The 22,342-nt window shown below is 36.9% G+C and overlaps 1 non-coding gene across 1 annotated transcript; it reads right to left on the bottom strand.

Moving 5' to 3' along the window:
- Window positions 1-5,481: 5,481 nt before the first annotated feature.
- Window positions 5,482-5,553, bottom strand: TRNAC-ACA (transfer RNA cysteine (anticodon ACA)). Its single transcript has one exon. It is a non-coding gene; the product is annotated as a tRNA-Cys (tRNA).
- Window positions 5,554-22,342: the final 16,789 nt, after the last annotated feature.

Here is a 22,342-nt window from a genome sequence, read left to right as displayed (position 1 = left end):
ACATCTTTTTTGGGTGTTAGCTCTAGAAGGTCTTGTAGGTCTTCATAGAACTGTTCAACTTGGCTTATTCAGCGTTACTGGTTGGGGCATAGACTTGGATTACTGTGATACTGAATGGTTTGCCTTGGAAAGGAACAGAGATCATTCTGTTGTTTTTGAGATTATATCCAAGTACTGCATTTTGGACTCTTTTGTTGATCATGATGGCTACCCCATTTCTTCTAAGGGATTCCTGCCTGCAGTAGTAAATATAATGGTCATCTGAGTTAAATTCACCCATTCCAGTCCATCTTAGTTCACTGATTGCTAGAATGTCGACGTTCACTCTTGCCATCTCCTGTTTGACCACTTCCAATTTGTCTTGATTCACGGACCTAACATTCCAGGTTCCTATGCAATGTTGCTCTTTACAGCATGGGACCTTACTTCTGTCACCAGTCCCAGCCACAAATGGGTGTTGTTTTCTCTTTGGCTGCATCCCTTCATTCTTTCTGAAGTTACTTCTCCACTGATCACCAGATGCATATTGGGCACCTACCAACCTGGGAAGTTCATCTTTAGTTTCCTAGCTTTTTGCCTTTTCATGCTGTTCATGGGGTTCTCAAGGCAAGAGTACTGATGTGGTTTGCCATTCCCTTCTCCAGTGGACCACATTCTTTCAGAGTCTTCTTCAACACCACAGTTCAAAAGCATTAATTATTTAGCACTCAGCTGTCTTTATGGTACAACTCTCACATCCATACATGACTACTGCAAAAATCATAGCTTTGACTAGACTGACCTTTGTTGGTTATGCCTCTGCTTTTTAATGTGCTCTCTAGGTTTGTCATAGCTTTTTTTCCAAGGACCAAGTTTCTTTCAATTTCATGGCTGCAGTCACCATCTGCAGTGTGCATGGAGCCCAGGAAAATAAAGTCTGTTACTGTTTCCATTGTTTTCCCCTTTATTTGCCATGAAGTGGTTGGACCAGACGCCATGATCTTAAGTTTTTTTGAATATTGAGTTTAAACCAGCTTTTTCATTCTTCTCTTTCACTTTCATCAATAGGCTCTTTAGTTCTTCTTCCCTTTCTGCCATAAGGTTGGTATCATCTACATACCTGAGGTTATTGATATTTCTCCTGGCAATCCTGATTCCAGGTTTTGTTTCATCCAGCATGGCATTTCACATGCTGTATAACAAACTAGAAATAAGATAGAAATAAAATTATAGCTCTATTATGAATTTGGAAATGACCTTCATGTTCTGGGAAGGTGGAAAATCTCCGCATCTAGATGACTAGACTAAAGGTGGGGTATAGAAATAAAAGTACGGTACAAGTTAAGTCAGGAGACAGAAAATTGAGCAGCCTTGTAAAGTTTAGGAACTGGCAGCGTTTAGGGACTTTTTTTGTGATACAGTTCCAGCATCATTTACGTTGTACCACATAGAGTAATTTAATGAGCCTATCTGCTGTACCTCCTATCAGAAATAAAACATGTATACAAAAAAAGGTTTTTTATTACTCCTAATAATTTCCAAAAGAAAAACAGAAAAATGAGAATGATGTGACTTGTAGAAATAAAATGATAGTGACTTAGAAACAATGCTTTTTTCTTTTTTTTCTTTCACATTTAAGATAAATAGGTTATAATAAAAATCCATTTCAAGAATCACTACAAGAAGACCATTGCTCTATAAGAAGCATACTTTGACTCATTATAATATTATAATTTGAGAGAAGAATGAATTTTATACATTACCTAATAACTAATATATCTGAATTTATAAGATTTTAACATATAACCAAGAAAAACTCAGAATAGATTATCACAGTAGGCTACTTTAAATAGTTAAGACGGTAACGAAAGCTTTGTGGATCATTGTTAAAACATGTAGTATTTTCATCATTCCTCCTTTCTCCAAATCATTTTTCTTTCTAATAAGTTATCTGAAAAAACTAAGGCTTACACTGCCTAACATTTGGATTTTTGGCTAAATCCAAAATCAGCACGGTTAAAAATAAATGTATGACCATATTATAAATATATATATAAGCAGAGCAGTGCTTAGCTATACACAGTACATCCAACAAAAAGTATTGTGAACATTCTATATGGGTATCTACTCCATATCCTTCCGCCCATCAATTCCACTATTTGTTGCTAGTGTGATGTCTTTAATCACACTCTTAAGTCTTACTCTGTAAGCTGTTTTGTCACTGTTGAGCTATTGCATCATGCAAATCCATGAAAATATTCTAAGCTTTTCTATGAAAAGATATTCTGAGTTTTGCATTGAAGTAAAACATTAAAAGAGCTAAAAAATTACTGCATGTTGCTTTTTTTTTTTTTTTTTTTTTGAGAAATGCAGTATTTTGTAAGGCTCCAATCACAACACCCTCAATAATTCAACATTAGTTGACTCCAAGAATCCAAGATTTGTGCCTTAAGATGGTTTCTTCAGGGGATTAATTGCCTGAGTATAGATTATTGAAAGTCAATGGGAGGCAGTTCACTAAATTTGGTGGGAGAAAAATAACTTGCAGATATGCTGTTAGATTTTATCTATTTCTTTAGCATGTTGCTTTTTATAAATATAAATTGTATATAATTTTATAATTTAATAAAACATGATAATTAGATAAAAATGTGACTTCTTGTGAAGGGTGGGTATTTTCACTCCATGAAAATAAACGTTGATAGACAGACTCACTGATCAGAGAACATAATGCCATTTACATGGGATTATATTGTCTATAGCTTTTAGGAAAGCCTCCAAGTTTAAACAAACAAACAAAAGAGTAAAAAAGTAACTTTCTTTAAACTCATGAATTATGTTCTCATTTTGTCTTGAAATAAATTGAAATCATTATTTGCCCACCTAACAATAATAATCTGTTCCTTAGATTTTTATTTGATCAAGTCTCAATGATTTATATCCAGTCTTTCTAAAGGTGGTATGAGTTCATTACTAGAAACATGTAATTCTGAGTGAACATACAGTGCTACTTGTAATTGATCTCTATCAATATTAAATATTCCTCATGACTTCCTTTGGATAATTTTTAGTTTTCACCTTGTTTTCCCATTGTTTCTTTCATCAACACAGAACTACAAATAATTGGAGTGTCTTTTTGGGAACAGAGGCAATAGGAAAAATCATATGGCTAATGATTTAAAAACATTTTAATTTTCAAATTTATTTCACATTAAATTATATTCTAAGAAAAGTATTATAAGTTCCTAGTTTGAAACTCAGTGTTTCAGAGTATCTGTGCTATATCTGTCAATTGTGGTATACATAAGAAATCATAATCCATGATAAAAAAAATCAATTAAGCACAAATGACTTAACATTTGAAAACATCCAGCCAGTTTCTTATTAGATTTTAATGATGTTAAGCTATTATTTAACAAATATTTTATTTTTTGTTTCTAAGACACAATTGAAAAATTGTGTTTTTACATAGATAAACATGCTGAAAAAACTGACTTCAGTTAAATTATATGTTGATAGAATTTATATAAACAGATTAAGAATAATAAAAAACTTCATAACAATTTCTAAAAGGATATTTCTTTTACAGACTACATTTGTATTAGCCCACTTTACTGAGAAGGTAGCTAAAATCTTTTTAATCAACAGTCATTTGTAAAATTGATTTTAATGTTTGGTTTACTGTAGTCCAAATTTAGAATAACTTTTAAATATAATTGCTTCAGCTTATATTGCTAATGAGTTACTTGTATGAAAAGTGATGAAATAAACTGTAGATTTACTTATCTACAAATGATCCTGGGTGCATTCACTAAATGGATGTTTAAATATATTATTCTTAAGACATTGTACTATTTTTGAAGCTTTCCCTCTGTATAACATCTGCTTATGCATTTATATAACTTTAATTTACTTAATATATTTGTCCAAAAATAATAAAGTTTATGTTGCTGTATTGAGGAACATGTCACTAAAATATTAGCTTTGGTTATATTTGGCTACAGTGACTGCTCATTGTTGAAGTCAGTGAAAATAATCTCTCTATACCCTAAAACCTATCTGAAAGTAGTGACTGACTTTCTATTCATTCAACATGTAATAAAGAAACAAAGTTTTATTATTTATGCATACAATAAATGCAGATTACTCATCAAGGTAAAATTTACATAACTTAAAATTAGCTATGTTTAAAGCATATTGCTCAGTGGCAATTGGTACATTAACAGTGTCGTGCAGGCATTTTTTTTTTCAGTACCTTTATATATAAGCATATATACTGCATTCACATATTACTAAACACTAACTTAATTCACAAAGATGTTAAAAATCTTTCAAAATTCATGACTCCACTCAATGTGTCACATGGGTATATGTTGCCTTAAGTTGTCTGTTCAATTAATGGGTGGATGCCTTGTTTTCTTAATCAGGTTGCAAACACCTCAAGACAAAATCAAAACAGGTTTTTCTTTTCATATTCACATAAAGCAAAGTTTTTCATACTGGTTGGTGATTCCCTAGATTGTATCTAATGTCCCAAGGGGTCAGCATCTGCCCTTCAGTGGAACACTGCTAAAAACCAAACTTTTGCACGATCATTTAATTCTTACATTTTAACTCAAATGCCAACTTGAGCACAGAAATTGGGTAGCAGTGTTCTTTTGAATAGGGCTTCCCGAGGAAAGTTATGACCAACCTAGATAGCATGTTAAAAAGCAGAGACATTACTTTGCCAACAAAGATCCGTCTAGTCAAGGCTATGGTTTTTCCAGTGGTCATGGATGTGAAAGTTGGACTGTGAAGAAAGCTGAGCACCGAAGAATTGATGCTTTTGAACTGTGGTGTTGGAGAAGACTCTTGAGAGTCCCTTGGACTGCAAGGAGATCCAACCAGTCCATTCTAAAGGAGATCAGTCCTGGACTGATGCTAAAGGACTGATGGTAAAGCTGAAACTCCAGTACTTTGGCCACCTCATGCGAAGAGTTGACTTACTGGAAAAGACTCTGATGCTGAGAGGGATTGGGGGCAAGAGAAGGGGACAACAGAGGATGAGATGGCTGGATGGCATCACCGACTCGATGGACATGAGTTTGAATGAACTCCGGGAGTTGGTGATGGACAGGGAGGCCTGGAGTGCTGAGATTCATGGGGTCGCAAAGAGTCAGACACAACTGAGCTACTGAACTGAACTGAATTGAAGTAGCTCAGCTGGTAAAGAATCTGCCTGCAATGCAGGAGACCCTGGTTCTTTAAATAGCATCCCCTCCCAGTAGATTTGAAGATACAAGTGTGGGGAATACACTAGATAGTCACTAAATTTAAAAGAGGTGTAAAATTTCTATTTTACTTTGTAACTGGAGGAAGTGAAGTGAAGTGAAGTGAAGTCGCTCAGTCGTGTCTGACCCTTTGCAACCCCATGGACTGTAGACTACCAGGCTCCTCTGTCCATGGGATTTTCCAGGCAATAGTCCTGGAGTGGATTGCCATTTCCTTCTCCAGGGGATCTTCCCAACCCAGGGATCGAACCTGGGTCTCCTGCATTGTAGACAGATGCTTTACCGTCTGAGCCACCAGGGAAAAGACATTTCAAAATCCATAAGAAATAATTGTTACTGTTGTTGTTTAGTCGCTCAGTCATGTCTGACTTTTTTTTTTGAACCCATTTACTGTAGGCCACCAGGCTCCTCTCTCCATGGGATATCCCAGGCAAGAATACTGGAATGGGTTGCCATTTACTTCTGCAGGGGATCTTCCTGACCCAGGGATCGAACCCATGTTCATGCATATGTAAGCAAATTCTTCACTGTTGTACCACTAGGCAAGCCCCTCAAAATAAATATGATATATTTCACAGAAATCCAGTCCCATGACTTCATGTCAAATAGATGGAGAAACAATGGAAACAGTTACAGACCTTATTTTCTTGGGCTCCAAAATCACTGAAGATGGTGATTGCAGCCATGAAATTAAAAGACACTTGCTCCTTGGAAGAAAAGCTACAATAAAGCTAGGTAGCATATTAAAAAGCAGAGACGTTACTTTGTTGACAAAGTCTGTCTAGTCAAAGCTATGGTTTTTCCAGTGTTGAGTGTTAGACCATTAAGAAAACTGAACACCAAATAATTGATGCTTTTTTAACCGTGGTGTTGGAGAAGACTCTTGAGGTCCCCTGGAGTGCAAGGAGATCAAGCTAGTCAATCCTAAAGGAAATCAGTCCTGAATATTCATTAGAAGGACTGATGCTAAAGCTGAAGCTCCAATACTTTGGCTACCTGATGCAACGAGCTGACTCATTGGAAAAGACCCTGATGTTGGGAAAGATGGAAGGCAGGATGAGAAGGGGGCAGCAGAGGATGAGATTGTTGGATGGCATCACCGACTCAATGGACATGAGTTTCAGTAAGCTCCAGGAGTTGGTGAAGGACAGGGAAGCCTGGCATGCTGCAGTCCATGGGGTCACAGAGTTGGACATGAAGAATCAGTGACTGAACTAATGTGAGTTTGAGTGAACTCTGGGAGTTGGTGATGGACAGGGAGGCCTGGCGTGCTGCAATTCATGGGGTCGCAAAGAGTCGGACATGACTGAGCGACTGAACTGAACTGAACTGAACTAACTCATGGGAAAACATTATACAGATGGTAACACTTTACACCAACTAGCAGAACGGTTACACCCCTAGTGCACTGAAGCAAAACTTGTTGGACTTGGGACTTAACTTTCTACTTGATAGTCATGTGGCTGCAAAGAAACTCCTGAACCTTCAAAAAATTGAGTAAAATGGGGAAAATCATAAAATTCATACACCATAAGCTCACTGTGAGAACTGAGTCAATGTATTTAAAATTGAGAAAGGTTACATTATATATCCTAGAAGCTCAGTTTGTTGGATGCAGACCTGTATTTTATTAATCTTGTCACAGTTATATGGAAATGCATAAACTGTTACTTTAAAAATGACAAATGAGGGTTCAAGGAGTTTTCTTTGAAGCCCAAACTAGGTCGGAAGAACAATTACAGTCTATTTATAACTCAGAAAATTGTTTAAGAAGTTTAAGATAGCTATCCAAGAATTAAAGCAGAGTAATAAAATAAAAACAACTCAAATAGGTCTAGATTCAAACCAAGTGCTAGGAAAAAAATCACCAGTAATTTGAGGATTCAGATACATTATACAAAAATCGGGCATACGCCTTTTTTCTACTCTAGTCTTAAAATCTGACGTACACTTTGAAAAATTAAAAATATTATAATATTACAAGATTAGGTTTAATAGACTTAAATGAATTAGAGACACCATAATAATACTTAACAATGTTGCAGAAAATTGCTTTATTAGCCTATCTTCTGATTTATTTATAGGACAGGCCTCCCAGTGAGACCCTAACAAGAATCTCAGGGAAAGGAAAGTAAGAGAAATTACTTTTTTTTTTTTTCTCTCATTTTCACTTTACTTCACCTTCCTTCGGGAGAAGATATTGACACAGTTTCCAAAATGAAGGTCCATGCCATATACTACATTAATGAAATAAACAATATTTAAAAGTGGAAAAGCTCTCCTAGTATCAGAAGTACTGACAGGTATTAGAATAATATAGTAAAAGTCATTCATTTGGAGAAAAATCATAATATAAGTAGTTTGTGTTTGCCTTCAGCATTTGTTAGATCCAACTGGAATAATGTCTTAGAAAATTTAAAATCTTTTAATGCATAGAAATGATCACAGAGGATCTATTTTTCTTGCCATGAAAACTAAGCTATCTGCTACCTTGAGGAAAAGAAAATAATGAATTTGAAAAGTGACATTCATATTTTAAATATGGCCAGGCTCTGTAATTTGTTTTTATTTGCTATGTTCTAGTGTAACTTGGAAGAAACTGGAAATGAATACTGATTAGAAATTTAATCAAAGAGTAATGAAGGCTTTTTTGCCCTTTTTAAACCAATGTTATTACATTTTTTCCCCAAAGTCCATGTTTCCTAACAAAAATGAAATTAGGACTAATGAAATTAAGACTGCAATGCAGATTCACAAATGGCCACGGATTTGTAAATGTGCCTAAAATGTGTCAAGAGACTCTGATATGAACACATTTCAAAATAAGTTGAGATTGTAAAACAGTTTGTAATCCATAGGATTAACTAGTGGGCAAAAGTCAATGATGTAATTCTAAGACCTAATGATTGAATTTATAATTTTCTGTCTCCTCAGTGCTTCCACCCTACCTCACATTCAGCCTAGCGACAGACAGACAACAGACTAGCTGCAATAATATGTGTATGGCTATGATAGGAATGTTTTGAAAGTTATAAAGACCATACACAAGAAACACTGAACCAACATTTGTGGGTTGAGGGCAAGTTTTCTAGAGAAAATGACATTTATGTCAGAGCCTTAACTTTTTTTTTTTTTTAATGTTATTTATATCTTTTTTTAATTTAAATTTATTTTAATTGGAGGCTAATTACTTTACTTCTTCCCCAAGTGAACCAGTCATTATTTGACAGTTTCTAACATATAATCACATTTATTAAAATGAAACTTTGTTATGTTAGAGTCTCAATAAGTGTCTGATGATGAATTATTTTTTCTCTTCCAACAAATTTCAACCTATTTTATGCTATTTTTAAAAGTTGCTTTTATCAATGTAACACATCTACATAGTTTTAACAATCACATAATATTGGCAGATATTTATTGAAAAGTCCACCCCATAACTTTTTTTTTCCACCCCATAACTTAACAGCACTCTTCAAAAGCAAGCATCTTAAATATTTTAAGCACTTCTTCACTTCCTTACTTATAAACTCTCAACATTACTCTTATCCTGCTCTCTCTCTTGACTTTTCAATTTCAGACACTATTGCTTTTTCTCTACTGAAAATGAAAATTCATCACTCTTAAGGACATTCCCTTCACCACAAACATTCACATATAAACAGAACACACTCTCACACACATACTCACAAAAGCACTTCCTTGCCTTATTTTCTTACTATGGTTATATCACAAAGTCATCACTACTTTTATTACAATTACAGTGATAAATTCTGTAGTAAAATTGCACTTCTTGTTATACTATCATTTGTTATCCAGGATGACTAATTGCTTAAATATCAGAATATGATTATTTGTTAATATGGGGCTTCCCTGGTGGCTCAGCAGTAAAGAATCTACCTGCCAATGAAGGAGATGCAGGCTCAATCCCTGAGCTGGGACAATCACTGGAGAAATGACAACCCACTCCAGTATTCTTGCCTGTGAAATCCCATGGACAGAGGAGCCTGGCAGGCTACAGTCCATGGGGTCACAAAAGTGTTGGGCATGACTTAGTGACTAAACAAAAATTCTGATTAAGTATCCATAAAGTATTTATCTTACTGATTTTTTTAAGCATCTCTCTCCATTTGTCTTTGCCTCCATAAGACTGGAATATTTTTTAACTTTTATTTTTTTCTGAAAATTTAGGAAGGCAGGGAGATAAACACATGTATTCAATTTGTCATGTTTAATCAGATATCTGCCATTACATATTTGTGTAATCTTTAGGTTAAATACATACATGTTACATACACACATATATACATACATATGTTTAAGGATGGATTTCCTTATGTAAAATATTTCAATGTTGAGTCAGTCTTAAGTCATTACACCATTATCTATCACAGATCAGCAATAGCATTGTCCCTCCACCGATATAATTCATCTCCTGAATTTTAGGGCTTCCCTTTCTTGGTCACTAGTGTATCCCCAGGGCTTGACTCAAAGTATTTGGTGAAAACAGATGTCTGACTGACAAGCTAAAGTACCATTATGAAGTCTCCAGTCATTGGATTTTTTGGCTTCTATCTTTATAGTTATTATAGTGTGATATTTTTTAATAGAAGAAGATTCCTATAAACCAATTCCATAAGGCTTACAGGAAGTCAGACTTTCTCTTGATACTGCAAGTATTTATTTATTTATTATTATACTCTTTAATTAATTTTTTTTTACTTTACAATATTGTATTGGTTTTGCTATACATTGACATGAATCCGCCATGGGTGTACATGTGTTCCCCATCCTGAACCCCCCTCCCATGTCCCTCCCCACCCCATTCCTCTGGGTCATCCCAGTGCACCAGCTCCGAGCACCCTGTATCATACATTGGACCTGGACTGGCGATTTGTTTCGCATATAATAATATATATGTTTCAATGCTATTCTCATATATCATCCTAAACTCGCCCTCTCCCACAGAGTCCAAAAGACTGTTCTATACATCTGTGTCTCTTTTGCTGTCTCACATACAGGGTTATTGTTACCATTTTCTAAATTCCATATATATATATATATATATATATATATATATATATATATATACATTAGTATACTGTATTGGTGTTTTTCTTTCTGGCTTACTTCACTCTGTATAATAGGCTCCAGTTTCATCCACCTCATTAGAACTGATTCAAATGTATTCTTTTTAATGGCTGAATAATATTCCATTGTGTATATGTACCACAGCTTTCTTAGGCATTCCTCTGCCGATGGGCATCTAGGTTGCTTCCATGTCCTGGCTATTATAAACAGTGCTGCAATGAACGCTGGGGTACACGTGTCTCTTTCAATTCTGGTTTCCTCAGAGTGTATGCCCAGCAGTGGGATTGCTGGGTCATATGGCAGCTCTATTTCCAGTTTTTTAAGGAATCTCCACACTGTTCTCCATAGTGGCTATATTAGTTTGCATTCCCACCAACAGTGTAAGAGGATTACCTTTTCTCCACACCCTCTCCAGCATTTATTGTTTGTAAACTTTTGGATAGCAGCCATTCTGACTGGCGTGAAATGGTATCTCATTGTAGTTTGGATTTGCATTTCTCTGATAATGAGTGATGTTGAGCATCTTTTCACATGTTTGTTAGCCATCTGTATGTCTTCTTTGGAGAAATGTCTGTTTAGTTCTTTGGCCCACTTTTTGATTGGGTCATTTATTTTTCTGGAATTGAGCTACAGGAGTTGCTTGTATATATTTGAGATTAATTCTTTGTCCATTGTTTCATTTGCTATTATTTTCTCCCATTCTGAAGGCTGTCTTTTCACCTTGCTTATAGTTTCCTTTGTTGTGCAGAAGCTTTTAATTAGGTCCCATTTATTTTTTTAAATTTAGTTTTAACTTATTATTATGCATCAAACACTGTGATCCACACTGTACTCTACCCTCAAGCCAGAAGACTAAGGCTTTATACAGAGGTTGGGATTATCATATGCACACTATCATATATAAAATAACTAATGAGGACCTACTGTACATCACAGGGAACTGTACACAATATTTTATAATAACTTATAAGGGAAAAGAATCCAAAAAAGAATATATACCTATAGATAGATAGATAAACTGAATCACTACTCTGTACCTGAAACTAGCACAACATTGTAAATCAACTATATTTCAATAAAAAACAAGAAAAAGTAAAATGTATTTTGGGGTTTGGTTGGTGGTTCTGATGGTAAAGAATCTTCTGCAGTGCAGGAGACTGCGGTTCATTCCCTGGTTTAGGAAGATCTCCTGGAGAAGGGAACAGTTACCCACGCCAATATTCTTGCCTGGAGAAATGCATGGACAAAGGAGCTTGGCAGGGTACAGTCCATGGAGTCTGAAAGAGTCAGACACAACTGTGGGGCTAAGCACAAAGCACAAAGCATATTAAAAAAAAAAAAAAGATAACTTTATATGAATTATGAAGTTTCATTGCTTTCAGCAGGGCAGGCACATGGTTAGTTTGAAACCCTGATTATATAAAGACTCTGCTGCACTCTCAAGACTTCCTGGAACGTTACTTATCAAGTCCTGTTTGATATTTCATCCTGTATATTTTGAGCCTATTTCTGACAACTGTGCTGACCACGCTGTTTATGTCTCATGACTTCAGCCAATTTACGACTAGATTCCAGCTTGCCATCATCTACCACTGTGACCTCACCTGAACTGTTTTGCCAAGGCAAGACCTCACTTCCACCTTCTTCCTGCCTACCGAGTAAACAGTAACGTCCTCTAAATCTTCCCCATGTGAGTTCATGTGGTTCCTGCTCAGGACAGATAGTATTTCATCTAAAGTAACTGTAATCCTTTCCCACTGGGCTTTAGATTTGACATATCACTTCATTACTTTCATACCCTGCTTTGTGTATTTTGCACACATGCCTCAAACAGCTTTAGTCATCTCTAGTCAGATTTTATTTACCTAAAACCTTGATTAGATTTCTGTGGATTGCAGTGATATACAGAGGGCATCATTTTGACTTCTTACCAAAGCAATCACTTTCTTTTGTAGCAAATTCTAAACCTCTGCTGTGAAAAATGAAGTTTATATGATTTCAGCTCCTTTTAACTCCAATTTTTCCTGAATAAACTGCATAAGCTCTTAAGTTATTCTAAAAGGCAATGTATGGTGATTTGTGTTTCATAAAGTAAATGGAATATGGAGGAAGCCTAAATAAAACAGAATTCTGATTCTGCCTTTAATTGGTGGTGTGACCTTATTTAGGTTACTCTATATTCCGTGAGCTTCTCCTTTCTCACTTGGAAAACAGATTTGCATAGTAACTATCCCTTAGGGATTCTTAAAGGATACATAGATTAATATATAAGAAGCACGAATAAAATATCCAGCACATAGCACACATTACAGAAGTATTTGTTGTCTTACTTTTCTGGGGACAGGGGAGGCCCTGTCTTTGGAATGAGAGCAATTTTATTAATAGCTATAGTTTTTAGTTGAAAATATAAAGCATATCAATTACCAATAGAAGTAACCAACCAACCTGTATAACATCAAAGTTTCTTCAGCTACATTTCTGACAAATGAAGGGATTCCTAGGTGGCACAGTGGTTAAAAAATCTGACTGCAATGCAGGAGGCACAGATGTGGGTTCAATCCTTAGGTCAGGATGATCCCCTCAGAGACGGCGGTATTCTTGCCTGGAGAATCCTATGGATAGAGGAGCCTGGCAGATTACAGTCCACATGGTTGCAAAGAGTCAGACATCACTGAAGTGACTGAGCACACATGCAAACACTGACAAATGAACTTTTACATAACTCTTCAAATATGGCATAGACATTTAATTTTTTACAACTCCCACTAAATTATTGTAGAGTTTGATTTTCTGGAAAATTCACTTATGTTAGATAAATGTGTTTCACTGTAATTTCCCATCCGTAATTGCTATCAGTATTTAGAGACAGAAGGACAAAGCATTCCCAGTACCTCCCAATCATGAATGTCTCAAGCCCAACATGGTAGCTGTCTCTTGACACACAGGATGCACAGTATCCTTAAGTTAGCTGGATTTGGTACCTCTCATTGGCAACCAAAAAAGTCTTGATCAATATAGAGATATTTATCCCTTAAACAGCATGCTTCACACATTTTTCTTGACCAACCAGAAAAGTTTTCAATGTATCCTCTGATGCATATTTCACCATTTTAATTCACAGGAAGTTGTGGTCAAAGGTCCTGTTGAAATGAAAATTAATCAGCCTCAGGACCTTGTTGGTGGAGCAGTGCTTGAGACTCCACTTTCCAAGGAAGGAGGTGCAAATTCAGTCACTGGTTGGGGAGCTAAGGCCATACATGCATCATGGCCAAAAGTAACCCCAGAAAAGAAACAACAGAAGTAGTACTGTAACAAACTCAATAAAGACTTTTAAAAAATATATAGAAAACTATAAAACACTGGTAAAAGAAATCTAAGAGGACAAAATAGATGGAGAAATATACCATGTTCATAGATTGGAAGAATCAATATAGTGAAAATGAGTATACTACCCAAAGCAATTTATAGATTCAATGCAATCCGTATCAAGCTACCAACGGTATTCGTCACAGAGCTAGAACAAATAATTTCACAATTTGTATGGAAATACAAAAAACCTTGAATAGCCAAAGCAATCTTGAGAAAGAAGAATGGAACTGGAGGAATCAACCTACCTGACCTCAGGCTCTACTACAAAGCCACAGTCATCAAGACAGTATGGTACTGGCACAAAGACAGAAATATCGATCAATGGAACAAAATAGAAAGCCCAGAGATAAATCCACGCACATATGGACACCTTATCTTTGACAAAGGACGCAAGAATATACAATGGATTAAAGACAATCTCTTTAACAAGTGGTGCTGGGAAAACTGGTCAACCACTTGTAAAAGAATGAAACTAGAACACTTTCTAACACCATACACAAAAATAAACTCAAAATGGGTTAAAGATCTAAACTTAAGACCAGAAACTATAAAAGTCCTAGAGGAGAACATAGGCAAAACACTCTCTGACATACATCACAGCAGGATCCTCTATGACCCACCTCCCAGAATATTGGAAATAAAAGCAAAAATAAACAAATGGGACCTAATTAAACCTAAAAGCTTCTGCACAACAAAGGAAACTATTAGCAAGGTGAAAAGGCAGCCTTCAGAATGGGAGAAAATAATAGCAAATGAAGCAACTGACAAACAACTAACCTCAAAAATATACAAGCAACTCCTACAGCTCAATTCCAGAAAAATGAATGACCCAATCAAAAAATGGGCCAAAGAACTAAATAGACATTTCTCCAAAGAAGACATACAGATGGCTAACAAATACATGTAAAGATGCTCAACATCACTCATTATCAGAGAAATGCAAATCAAAACCACTATGAGGTACCATTTCATGCCAGTCAGAATGGCTGCCATCCAAAAGTCTACAAGCAATAAATGCTGGAGAGGGTGTGGAGGAAAGGGAACCCTCTTACACTCTTGGTGGGAATGCAAACTAGTATAGCCACTATGGAGAACAGTGTGGAGATTCCTTAAAAAACTGGAAATAGAACTGCCTCATGATCCAGCAATCCCACTCTGGGCATACACACTGAGGAAACCAGAATTGAAAGAGACACGTGTACCCCAATGTTCATTGCAGCACTGTTTATAATAGCCAGGACATGGAAGCAACCTAGATGTCCATCAGCAGATGAACGGATAAGAAAACTGTGGGACATATACACAATGGAATATTATTCAGCCATTAAAAAGAATACATTTGAATCAGTTCTAATGAGGTGGATGAAACTGGAGCCTATTATACAGAGTGAAGTAAGCCAGAAAGAAAAACACCAATACAGTATACTAACGCATATATATGGAATTTAGAAAGATGATAACAATAACCCTGTGCACGAGACAGCAAAAGAGACACTGATTTATAGAACAGTCTTATGGACTCTGTTGGAGAGGGATAGGGTGGGAAGATTTAGGAGAACGGCATTGAAACATGTATAATATCATGTATGAAACGAGTCGCCAGTCCAGGTTCAATGCATGATACTGGATGCTTGGGGCTGGTGCACTGGGACAACCCAGAGGGATGGTATGGGGAGGGAGGTGGGAGGAGGGTTCAGGATGGGGAACACATGTATACCTGATGGATTCATTTTGATATTTGGCAAAACCAATGCAATATTGTAAAGCTTAAAAATAAAATAAAAAAAAAAAAAGGTCCATACTCAAAGAAAAAATATTTTAAAAAGAAAACATCTGCCCTATTTTAAACCTCCTGTAATCTGTAAGCCCAAGGAAGACATCAATGAAGTGATCAACAACAGACATAGATGTATTTAAAATTAAGTTCTGAATCAGTAAACCTATGGGTCACTTGAAGTAGAGGAATATCTCAAGAAAAGTCATCACATACTGTGATCACACAGGCAAAAATTCTTTTGGAGATCAAGAACAGACTGAGGGAAAACGAAGAATAATGATCCTATGGAAAATTAGCCAAACTAGGTCCTTTATTACTTTTAAGAGAGCATCTCATTTTATGTCTCATTAGGTCAGTCCAAACTATGTTGCTGTGATTTAAATACAAAGAATATCAATACTTAAGGAGACTAAAGACTTTCATATTACCAGAACAGAATTCTTCAATTTAAGGATATCTGAACACCATGCTTCTGAGAGCAAACATAATTACTTTTGATTAACCCAGTGACTTCTGCACTGCTGATAACATTGCTGCCTTGTTTTATATTATTGTTGCTCTCGACTTTTTTTTCTTTTCTTTCTTAGATAAAGATGATTTAAAGGGCTGCAAAAGGCTTACAATGGAAAGTTCAGTTACATTTCAGTTTGGTTTATAATTATGTATTCAAAAACCATACTGTTCTAATTAAAATTGAGAAATAATAAGTGCAAAAATGGTCAAACTCATCACTGTAACTATCATTTACTTCTTTTATTGTCTAAACTGCTTCATTAAAACTTGGTCACCTCAGGGCATAAAAATAAACATTAAGGATTTTTTTTTCAGTGTATATATTCATGTTTTATAAGGTCATAGCTCTGGCTCCATCTCAAAATATTTGAACATTATCTGTTTAGCAATTCGCAAATGCTGTATGGCAATTCAATAGGCATTTGAGTTTTCCTATTTAAGAGTTTTTGCCTTTAAAGCTTTAACCATCATTACTTTGAACGCATTTAACCATGAAAACAATAAGATTATTCTTTCATAGTGACTCAGTTCAAGGGATGTAGGTTTCTGAACTACCACAACATTCTTCAAAACAGATTTAATGTTTTTTGCTGTGTTTCAGCTAACGGCTCAATATAACACCAAGCACCTTATCTTGATTCAAATTGAACGCCTTTGCTCCATGCTTAGGTAAGCTGTAACAAATACCACTTTCTATTTCTATGTTTCAACCGCTATTTCTATCATATTTAATTCATTTTTCCTCAGTAAAAATTGTTCCCCAGGAGTGAGTGAGTTAAAAGATCCCAAAGAGAAAAAAACATTGCTAGCTTGGGAACTATGTAGTCATAGAAAAGAGATATTATGTTCGTCAAATCATTGTTTAGAGTGCATTTATACATTATTATAAACTGTAGGTATTATAAGCATAATAAAAAAGTAAAACAAAAAGATTAAGAAGGCTTCATGGAAGTAGCACAAAATAAGATTTGGGCTTAGGGACTCTAAGAAATACATTTCTTAGGTTGTATTTTTCACTGGAATTTTGTGGAAATTATCTATCTTTTCCATCCTATTTTATACTCTTTGTCTTTTGGATATTTATGACTGTATTATTATATGTTATGACATGTCACGTGACCATGTTACTGTTAATCCTCCTGAAAAGGTTGCTGAAATACCAATGAGTATTATTATATAAGACTAAAGTGCATAATATTTATTTTTTCTAAGAAGTATTTTAGGACTCCTGTATCTCTCCTTAAGCAATTTTTTTTCCTGTATAATAACTACCACTGATTTCTACCCTGGATATTATATTGTTTTTCAGTTGCTCAGTCATTTCCTACTCTTTAAGACCCTATAGACTGCAGCATGCCAAGTTTCCCTGTCCTTCACTATCTTTCAGAGTTTGCTCAAACTCATGTCCATTGAATCAGTGATGCCATCCAACCATCTCATCCTCTGTCAACATTATTAGATGGACAAAATCATTTTCTGGTTTAGCTATGAGCATAGATCATTTGATCAAGTTAGTATTTTCAAAATGGTATTAGCACTTTTATATCTCTAATATTTTTTGAAAAGATAACAACTGAAATTTGTAGCACAGAGCCTAGATATATTTTTAAAAGTTTAAAATTAGGTTGTAAAAGTAATATGTATATCAATGTTAATAAAAATGTAAAATTTTTTATGAGAATGCTCAGGTGGACCTGTGAGTTGAGAAGTCTTAATTCTTAGTAAAGATGCACACACACACTATACACTTACATTTAAACTTTGTAGAACTTTCCTGATACCTAATATCAAAATAAGCATAGAGAAACTTCATCCTTATAGCTAGTTCCAGAAGCAGTGAGGTAATCAGCTTCACTTTTTTTCACTCAACTGGTATGAACAGTAAACTTAATAAAATATATTAGTGGTGGTGGGATACAAGAAAGAATATGTTCTTGAATATATTAGGAAAATAGTATTCTAAAATATTTTCATATGCAAAATACTATTTTCAAGTAGCATCTCTACTGTATTGATTAAAGCTTTCTAGGAAAATTCTCATATTACCTTGCTCATAAAACCCTCTCTGCCTTTGTTGTTGTTTCATCACTAAATCATGTCTGACTCTTTCTGACCCCATGTACTGCAGCATTCCAGGCTTCCCTATCCTTCACTATCTCCTAGAGTTTGCTCAAACTCCTGTCCATGAGTCAGTGTTGCCATCCAACTATCTCATCCTCTGATGCCCACTTCTCCTCCTGCCTTCAATCTTTCTGAACATCATGGTCTTTTCCAATGAGTCAGCGCTTCACATCAGGGGGCCAAATTTACTGGAGTTTCAGCTTCAGTCTTTCCAATGAATATTCAGGGTTGATTTCCTTTAGGATTGACTGGTTTGATATCCATGCTGTTCAAGGGATTCTCTGCCTTTCAGATCAGATCAGATCAGATCAGTCGCTCAGTTGTGTCCAACTCTTTGCAATCCCATGAATTGCAGCACGCCAGGCCTCCCTGTCCATCACCAACTCCCGGAGTTCACTGAGACTCATGTCCATCGAGTCAGTGATGCCATCCAGCCATCTCATCCTCTGTCGTCCCCTTTTCCTCTTGCCCCCAATCCCTCCCAGCATCAGAGTCTTTTCCAATGAGTCAACTCTTCGCATGAGGTGCCTTTAGGCAGATTCAAAATGAGATCTCATAAGGATGGCTTGAAGGATACAATGTAACTAAAACAAGTTTTTGCTGGAATATCTGGTCCATGTCCTTCTGGTAACACAATGAGAATGCGGTATATATGGAAGTTAAGGAGGAGGTGGTTGATATAGGCAGTGATCAAAGTGGGTGAGTTCAGATTGGCCCAGAACTCCTAGGTCACTCTGCAAAAGGAAACCTGTTCCTTTCTCCAGAAATGTTTTTGCTGGGCATCCATGCTGTGTGAACTGCTGAAGAACTTCACCATTTACCCATTTTGTACACACCCTTCCTTTTAATGATTATTAATGTTTATTTATGATTATTAATGAAATTAAAAGATGCTTGCTACTTGGAGTAAAAGTTATGACCAGCCTAGAGAGCATATTAAAAAGCAGAGACATTGCTTTGACGACAAAGGTCTGTCTAGTCAAGGCTATAGTTTTTCCAGTAGTCATGTATGAATGTGAGAGTCTGACTATAAAGAAATCTGAGTGCTGAAGAATTGAGCTTTTGAAGTTTGCTGCTGGAGAAGACTCTTGAGAGTCCCTTGGACTTCAAGGAGATACATCCAGTCCATCTTAAAGGAAATAAGTCCTGAATATACATTGGAAGGACTGATGCTGAAGCTGAAACTTCAATTCTTTGGCCACCTGATGTGAATTGACTTATTGGAAAAGACCCTGATGCTGGGAGGGATTGGGGGCAGGAGGAGAAGGGGACGACAGAGGATGAGATGGCTGGATGGCAACACCGACTCAATGGACATGAGTTTGAGTAAGCTCCGGGAGTTGGTGATGGACAGGGAGGCCTGGTGTGCTGTAGTACATGGGGTAGCAAAGAGTCGGACACGACTGGGCAACTGAACTGAACTGAACGTTTATTCAACTCTTCAAAAACAGTCTAGAAACACTTTATTTGGATATTTGGAGATAACTGATTTACAGCTGGTCTCTTTTTCTCTGGGGTATCTATATGGCTGATTTTTAAATCCTGTGCAAAGAAGAGCAGTGGGATATATGCACTATTTTCAGTTTGTAATCTACATAGTGACCACCAGATTTAGCTTCTATACTAATAGTTTGCAGCTGTCCTAAGCAATTCAAAGAGCCCAGCTTCATCACTGAAAGGACTACTAAGAATTTTTCCAGGGAGCACTCCCAAAGCCCAGATTCCCTGCTTTGATCTTGGAGCTTCAAGCCACAGACAGGTGATAACTCAGGGAGCTGACAGCAAGAATATGTCTAACCTCCTCAGTGTGCCTGCAAACTCTTTCTTTCTCTACACCATGTACTCTGCTTACATGTGCACATGGTGTAGAAATTCTGGTGAGTCTCCCTCAAGAGAACATACTCTGTGCTATTTGGATTTTGATGTATCTTTTAGTCTGAGACCTATTTTTTAGGTCCCATTTAAGTTCTTGAATCATTAGTGCTTTCCAAACAACATATCTAATCTTGTGTGAAAACACTTTTCCCCAAATTTGACACTGTTTTTTCTTTAAGCAACCTTACCAAGAATGTTCTCAGTTTGACCCAGGCAAGTATAACACAGAGAGTAATGTGCCATGTGACTGAGCTGGATGTGGAGCATCTTTCCTATCATGCTGTGTGCCTGCCAGGCAATCTGAGGTGGGAAACAGCACAGGGGGATTAGGTCCAAGCTCATGATTCAGCATCAGTTCAGTTCAGTTCAGTCACTCAGTCATGTCCGACTCCTTGTGACCCCATGAATCACAGCACACCAGGCCTCCCTGTCCATCACCAACTCCCGGAGTTCACTCAAACTCATATCCATTGAGTCGGTGATGCCATCCAACCATCTCATCCTCTGTCATACCCTTCTCCCCTGCCCACAATCCCTCCCAACATCAGGGTCTTTTCCAATGAGTCAACTCTTCCCATGAGGTGGCCAAAGTATTGGAATTTCAGCTTCTACATCAGTCACCCCAATAAGCACCCAGGACTGATCTCCTTTAGGATAGACTAGTTGGGTCTCCTTGTAGTCCAAGGGACTCTCAAGAGTCTTCTCCAACACCACAGTTCAAAAGCATCAATTCTTTGGTGCTCAGCTTTCTTCACAATCCAACTCTCACATCCATATGTGACCACTGGAAAAACCATAGCCTTGACTAGATGGACCTTTGTTGGCAAAGTAATATCTCTGTTTTTAATATGCTATCTAGGTTGGTCATAAGTTTCCTTCCAAGGAGTTAAGTGTCTTTTAATTTCATGGCTGCAGTCACCATCTGCAGTGATTTTGGAACCCCAGAAAATAAAGTCTGACACTGTTTCCCCATCTATTTCCCATGAAGTGGTGGGACCGGATGTCATGATCTTCGTTTTCTGAATGTTGAGCTTTAAGCCAACTTTTTCACTCTCCACTTTCACTTTCATCAAGAGGCTTTTGAGTTCCTCTTCACTTTCTGCCATAAGGGTGGTGTCATCTGCATATCTGAGGTTATTGATATTTCTCCCGGCAATCTGGATTCCAGTGTGTGCTTCTTCCAGCCCAGCGTTTCTCATGATGTACTCTGCATAGAAGTTAAATAAGCAGGGTGACAATATACAGCCTTGACAAACTCCTTTGCCTATTTGGAACCCGTCTGTTGTTCCATGTCCAGTTCTAACTGTTGCTTCCTGACCTGCATATAGGTTTCTCAAGAGGCAGGTCAGGTGGTCTGGTATTCCCATCTCTTTCAGAATTTTCCACAGTTTATTGTGATCCACACAGTCAAAGGCTTTGGCATAGTCAATAAAGCAGAAATAGATGTTTTTCTGAACTCTCTTGCTTTTTCCATGATCCAGCGGATGTTGGCAATTTAAGCATAGGAGATATATAATCTCAGTCTCAACATTCTTGTCTGTGAGTGCTCAGGCCTGTCCAATTCTTTGCGATGCCATGACTGTAGCCCAGCAGAATCTGTTCAAAGGATCCTGCAGGCAATCAGACTGACTTGGGTTGCTGTTTACTCAGTCTAGTAATGATAAAAATATAAGATAAATTCTAATTGAGGACATTCTATAAAATGATACTTGAAAAGTCCTTTTCAAACTGACAAGGTCTCAGAAAATTCTGAGAATCTGTTGCAGACAATAGGAGGTTTGTATTCCTAATACAAAACTACTAAATGCAATGTCCTATCTTTTTGAATTTTCATCCTCTTCATAGGGTTCTCAAGCCGAGAATACTGAAGTGGTTTTCCATTCCCTTCCCCAGTGGACCACATTTTGTCAGAACTCTCCACTATGACCTGTCCATCTCGGGTACCCCTACATGTCATGAGTCATGGTTTTACTGAGTTAGACAAGGATGTGATCCAAGTGGTCAATTTGGCTGGTTTTCTGTAACTGTGGTTTCCATTCTATCTGCTGTCTGATGGATAAGGATAAGAGGTTTGTGAAAGCTTCCTGATGGGAGGGACTGGTTGTGGCAGAATCTGGGTCCTGCTCTGGTGGGCAGGGCCATACTCAGCAAATCTTTAATCCAATTTTCTATTGATGGGTGGGGCTGCATTCCCTCACTGTAGTTTCTCCTGAGGCCAAACTATAGCAGGGATAATGGAAGAAATGGTGACCTTCCTAAAAAGGACTTATGTCGGGACAATTGTATTCAGAGGCCCTGACCCCACGGCAGGCCACTGTCAACCCACACCTCTGCTGATGACTCC

The sequence above is a fragment of the Bos indicus genome, chromosome 16 (genome assembly GCF_029378745.1).
Source record: "Bos indicus isolate NIAB-ARS_2022 breed Sahiwal x Tharparkar chromosome 16, NIAB-ARS_B.indTharparkar_mat_pri_1.0, whole genome shotgun sequence".
In the NCBI taxonomy this organism is placed as follows: Eukaryota; Metazoa; Chordata; class Mammalia; order Artiodactyla; family Bovidae; genus Bos; species Bos indicus.
The sequence above is the reverse complement of the archived record's forward strand: the minus strand, read 5'-3'. Positions and strand labels throughout refer to the sequence as shown.